Raw genomic sequence first — 6,501 nt, forward strand, 5'->3', positions numbered from 1 at the left:
TGTAATTGGCTCAAAGCCTTGCAAAGAGCTTGGCGATGAGGAAAGGATGCTGCCAACAGTTCCCAGATTGATACCCTAGCTTGTGTCTTTTTCAATTGTAAGAGTACCGGGTCCTCTTTTGGCTCCTCTGCCCTCTGGTAGGGCTTGTTGTGGATTTTATCCAAAACCAGTGGCTCATACTGTCTCCCGCTCCTGGTAATAGCATCGACCTCTTCACTTAGGTCGTTCAGATCCAGGACACATATGTTATTCATCTCTAGGAACAGTTCGAAAGGATCGATCAGTTCCTGGTCATCTATAATAGCATTTACCCCATGATTTGGTAAGGGGTTAGTACTAATGTTTGGTTTACTTCTCGGGATGATTGAGCCATTGTCCACCAGATCTTGTATGCGGTTCCTAAGCGTCCAACACGCTTCAGTCTTATGCCCGTACCCCTGATGGTATTACAGTATTCATCTGCTTTGTAATTCCTTGGTAAAGGATTTGGTGGGGGCCTTGCTTCCAAAGGCTTGATGTAATTTGCTTTGACAGCTTCTCGGAAAACCAAAAGGATTGGCATCCCGAGATCAGTGTATGTTCTTCTTGACTGGCTGCCATTTCTCATGTTCCCCACACGTAACGGGTTAGTGGGGGTAATGCTTGCCACTTCGTGGACTTTGCCAGCTTGGCTGGGTTTCTTGTACTTAGAGGTTCTTGCGTCGTCTTTCAGTTGCCCCATTTGGATCAGGTCTTCTACCTTCGTAGCAGTAGCAATGAGCGACTGAAACGTTGGCAAGTACTGGGTTTGTAACCGTTGTTGGTAGACAGGCTGCAGATTCTTTATTATTATGTCTACCTGTTCTTGTTCTGAAGGCCGGTTAATCATTTGGGCGGCCTTGGCCCTCCACCTCGTAAGGAACGAGGAAAAAGGTTCATTATTTTTCTACTTAGTAGTCTCTAATTCCCTTCGGGTAACATCCACCTCCATGTTGTAGTGATACTGGGAATTAAATGCATTACAGATATCCTCCCAGGTCTTCATCTTAGACCGATCTAAGCTGACAAACCATCTCAATGCAGCACCGGTGAGAGATTGTTGGAACAACTGAGCAAGGAGCTCACTGTTCAATCCAAATGGGTTAAGGGCACCCACATACATCTTCAGGTGAGTTTTAGGACAAGTGGTTCCATCAAACTTGTCCATGTTGGGCATTTTGAACTTAGTTGGTAATCTGGCTTCAGGGAACAAAGACAAGGAGTCCATGTCCACCACTTCCTTATGGGTCTTGAGGGCAGTGACTGACCTTTCTAAAAGCTCTAGCTTCTCTCTCATTCTCTGAGCTTCCAGCTCAGAAGCAGTTTTGGGGGGTACGTCATCCAAGTTCAAGGCAGGGTTTGTAGGTTCAGCAGCAGCAGGACCCTGATTGGAAGCGGCAGGCCCACTTCCTCCGGCCGAGGCCCCATTTCCGTTACCATTACCATTCCCCAATTCAGCTATCAGGGCAGCCCTTTGAGCGGCCAATGCCTCATTCATTCTGGCCTCCATTCTAGCCTCCAGTTGTTCAATGAGGTTTTGGATGTCAGACAGTGATGCCATTGGTGAAGGTAAAGTTGCAGGAGTCGTAGGTGTAACCGGTGTAGCTGGTGAAGCTGGTGAACTTGGTGATAGCACTGTAGGTGTGGCTAGCACTTGAACAAGGGGCACCTGAAAGTACAAGGGTAGTTGGATTAGGTATAGTGTTTGGTGTGTCATGGGAGTGATATGAGGTAGATTGACTCTTTGTCCAACTGTGCGTGATTGAAGATAAAAGGTGTTTTCTGCTCTCTTTGTGTTTACCCAAATGTTTATGATATGCCATGAATGCGCACAACAACACACCATAATCTGTTTATGATATGATTTTCATCATTGGGTGCATACAGTCCTAAAGGATAGGTTCTATAGGCTATGACACAAATAGAGAATAGGCTTATAAAGGGACCCTTGAGCCTTGAGCATGGATATACCTAACCACATGTGAAACAAAGAGTTTCGCGTGGGTCCAACGGTACGCATGCCCATAGGCCATCCCCAAAAGGATTAGGGATGGTTTGCGGCAACAGGGAGGACGCTTTGGCTGTCCGTCGACATAATCAAGGAGACCTGCCGATCAGCGCTACTTGCTATCCAGACTCAGAAGTTTGAACAGAGAGAGAAGAAATTCATTTGAAATTCATTTTTTATGCAATGGAGAAAAGGATTCTCAATTCGTGCAAATAAATCAACAAATTAAAATGTCTTAATCAATTTGTACAACTTGAGTTTAGATTCCTCATCTCATATTCTTAAAGAAAGAATACTTGATTTGTGCTAAGGTACCCTGCAAAACAAAGTATTGTAAAATAATGCCCTAAAGAAGGACAGGTTAGTTTACACAACAATGGTAGTCCACTTTATGCAAAATGATTGCATTACTCTTCCCCAGCAGAGTCGCCAAACTGTGAACCCCTCCCCAAAATGTCATGGGCATGTGAATGCATGTGACTAAAGGAAGAAATGCACGTGAATGTATGAGTCGCCACCTTGTTTAATTGTTTTAGGGTAAACTAGGAAAAACCCTAAGTGACTCCAATTTTAATTAACCTAGTTACTAGATTAATTAGCCCAATGTCTAAGGCATGGTCTTCGAACCCGAGGTGGATCCCGAGACTATGTCAAGCTGATGAAACTAACCTAAGAATGAATGTTTTGCAAGGAAGATGAAATAATTTAGACCAATGAAAAAGGTGTTTATGTGATTCGACTTACCGCCCGGGGTTAGATCCCGAACGTGCCTACGTACTTCCGTTTGAATGGAAGATCAAAGTCAACGTAGTTCGATAGGCCTCTTTTAGAGGGCTTTGAATGGGATGCTTTATGCATGAGTGTGTGTATGCTTTGTGCATTTTGTTTAGGCATTGTGCCAAAGAATTGATTGTTTTAGGCATTTTGCCAAAAGGTTGATTGATTTGATTTTAGGCATTTGATGCCAAAAATGTTGATTTTGATGGCTTTTAGCCAAAAAGATTGATTTAGGCAATTTGATTGCCAAAATGATTGATTTTAGGCGATTGTCACCAAAATGATTGATTTTAAGGCTTTTAGCCAAAAAGAGTGATTTAGGCAATTTGATTGCCAAAATGATTGATTTTAGGCGATTGTCGCCAAAATGATTGATTTTAAGGCTTTTAAAGCCAAAAGAGTGATTTAGGCAATTTGATTGCTAAAATGATTGATTTTAGGCGATTGTCGCCTAAATGATTGATTTTAAGGCTTTTAAAGCCAAAAGATTGATTTAGTTTTAAGGCATTTTGCCAAAACTTTGATTTAAGCGTTTTATTACTAAAAAATGACTGATCTTACTTATTGGCAATTTGTTTACCAAAAGTAATTAATCAAACTGCAATGTAGGCAATTTAATGCCAAAAGAACGTGAATAATTTAGGCTACTTAGTCACAATTATTGATGAACTGGACTTAAGCCGAAAATTGTTCGAAATAAAGGCAATCATACCATAGCCATTGATAGACTAGATATTTTAAGCCAATATTGTCGGATTTAAGCTTTAATACCACGATTATTAATTAACCGGGCATTTAGCTTAATCATGCTTTAATTGAGGCAATTTGCTTGCCTATATGATGACATGAATGCATTTATGCAGTTGTAGAATTAAAAGGAGTAGAAGAGAAGCATGCATGAAGTGCTAAAATTAAATAGGCAGAGTTTTGTTTACGTACCTGATTTAGTCGACGGCCACTTCTTAACTCCAGGTTAAGCTCCTCGTTAAGGGAAATTAATTAATTTAATTTTAATGACCACTTAACAAAGAAAGAAAGCAATAAAAGCTAAATTAAAATGCAAAAAAGCAGTAAAGAATCGCAAGGAGCGAGAGGGAGAAGGAGCGTCCGTCAATACAGACTGAGTGAGGAAAACAGGAGCCCGAGGCCTGTATTTATAGGCGCAAAACGGACTGTTTCCGGTGGCCGGGCCGCCGGATGGACCGCCGGCTCGGCGGCCCTTCCGGCGGTCGGGCCGCCGGGTCTCGGCGGCCCGCCCGGCGGCCGGGTCGTCGGTCCGTCGGCGGCCTACCCGACGGCTGGGCCGCCCGGATAGGCCGCCGGGTCGGTGGCCTTCCCGGCGGCTGGGCCGCCGAGCCGCCGGTCCTTCGGCGGCTGGGCCGCCGGGTCGGCGGCTGGGCCGCCGGGTCGGCGGCTGGCTCCGGTGGCTGAGCCACCGGGGCAGGCAAGTTCACTCCGGGGGCTTTTCCGGGAGTTCCGGACCTCCAAAAAATATTCCGAGACCAGTTCCGTGATCCTCGTAATTTTCCGGACGTTTCAAGTACCATATTGGCATATTTCCGGTGAACTTTCCGAAAGGCCTCCGGTCCGGCCGGACTGTTCGCAGTCTGGAAGAAAACAGGCTTTTGAGCCTCAAAATTGGAGTGTTCACAGGAGGAAGTGGAGGTGATGGAGGTGGACACCATGGCCCAAGCCTGTCTCTTTTATCTATTGGTGACCACTCTCTTCACCAACCATGGGAATACGTGGATCTGGTGTTATTGCCCCCACTGCAGGATCTTGACATGACCGGGCAACATAACTGGAGAGTTGCCAGTCTATCATATCTGTATTATGGCATGGACCTCTATGTGAGCGGCAACCATCTAAAGATCGACTATCAACGCCTCATAGAGGTAAAGTAACAAAATCCTTATTTTTGTCTACTGTATTACTTTTATAACTGTCAACTAACTATTATTTATTTTCTTTAATACAGATCTAGGCTTGTGAGCATCGGGTGTTGCCTATGCTCCGACTTATTGGTTTTGGTGCCAGTATGGATGAGATGACCCTTCCTAGAGGTCAAGCATGGAGGTCTGGTGAGAAGTATGCGTACACCACTTTCGATCCTTTCGTGTTCCGACAGATGTTGAACAGCTTGGAATGCACCACTGTGAGTCTTTTACCAAGATACTGTGGCTTGCTTCATTTCTCTTAGTTCATGCCAATCACCGTGTATTATTGCTTTGCAGATTTAGAAATACCCATGGGGCTAGCTTGCTGATTTGCGAGACTTCATTCAAGCAGCTGTGCCATATCAACAGAAGAGGTTACTCTTGCCCGGCCTCTTCTATTACATGTTTTACCTCGAAGAGAGAGTGTATGAGTGGGAGCTCTGCACTGCCTAGAGGAGAGTACCTCATGGAGTCCCTTTCTTTATGATGGCAACTTGAGAGATTAAGGGCGAGATGATTGCTATGGCGTGGAGGTGCATAGCGGCCATTAAATACTTGACTGACTTTGTTCCCAGCACTTACGTGATTTTTATTGGATCCAACTATTGATACGAGTATCTCCATTTATTGACGATGAACTAGCTCCGGAGGCAGAAGAAGCAGCAGAAGGGGATCGGGGAGCTGCCCCTTCTCGAGTGAGTGTCTTCTTTCTTTCTATGATTTTCGCCAGTGTGTAGTTTGGTTGGTTATTATCCATGCTTTATTACTGTAGCAGGAGTGTGGCAAGCGCATCCTCTAGATTTGAGAGCTACAAATGTGCCACCAAGAAGACTTTCTAGCTTTGGCACTCCTCTCTCTAGAGTATTTGAGAAAGAGAAAATGGCGGGTCTGTTATGACTGCTTATGCCGAGACCTCCTCCGACCATTTTGCCAAAGAACTATGATCAGAGTGCTTATTGCCCATACCATTAGGGTAAGGGCCATATGACTGATAATTGCTTGCGACTGAGGCATGAGATACAAGATCTAATCGACAGTAATAAAGTGACAAATCTAGAAAAATCAAGGCCGAGAACGAGGACTAATCCACTTCCAAATTTTGGAAACGTGCTGCCTCCTAAGACTTATATATGGTTGAGTCTAGAAAGACTCCTGAGGAGGTGTTGGCAGAGTTTGAAAAGGAGGAGGAAAGAGAGAGGGAGATGCTGTTGGAATAAATTTATTTGATGGTGCTAAATGTGTGGGATAGTGATGAGGAGTGGTTGGAACAAAGCGAGCAAGTCTAGGTTGGAAGTGAGGATGAACTAGAGGTGAATCCTATTATTCTGGATGTATGGAGTAGCGAGGATGAGAAAGAAGCAAGAGTAGTAATCCATGTGACCTGTAGTGGTCGAGTCTATTAGCTAGATATGACCAAGCCAAGGGAAGAAAAAGAAAAGTAAGCTCATCAGATATGCCAAAGAAGGAAGTAGAAGATGATGCCCTGATGCGGCAATTGTAAAGAACGCATGCAAAAATAAGCATGTGGGATCTGTTGGTATCATCAAAACAACACCGAGAGGCTTTGCTAAAAGCCATGGTGGAGATTTCGATTTCATCATCCATTTCTTTAGCTGATTTTGTAGGGATAGCGCAACACGATCCCCTCACTATTGTTGACGCGTGTCTTTATGCCCCCGCCTAACCCGATGAGGATACAAGAACGCAGAATAAAGGATCATGGTTGACCGAAAGTCTTTAAACCCAAGGATTGATTTAAAC

This window comes from Jatropha curcas, chromosome 11, assembly GCF_041381405.1.
Source record: "Jatropha curcas cultivar XTBG-Jc1 chromosome 11, XTBG_Jcur_1.0, whole genome shotgun sequence".
Taxonomy (NCBI): Eukaryota; Viridiplantae; Streptophyta; class Magnoliopsida; order Malpighiales; family Euphorbiaceae; genus Jatropha; species Jatropha curcas.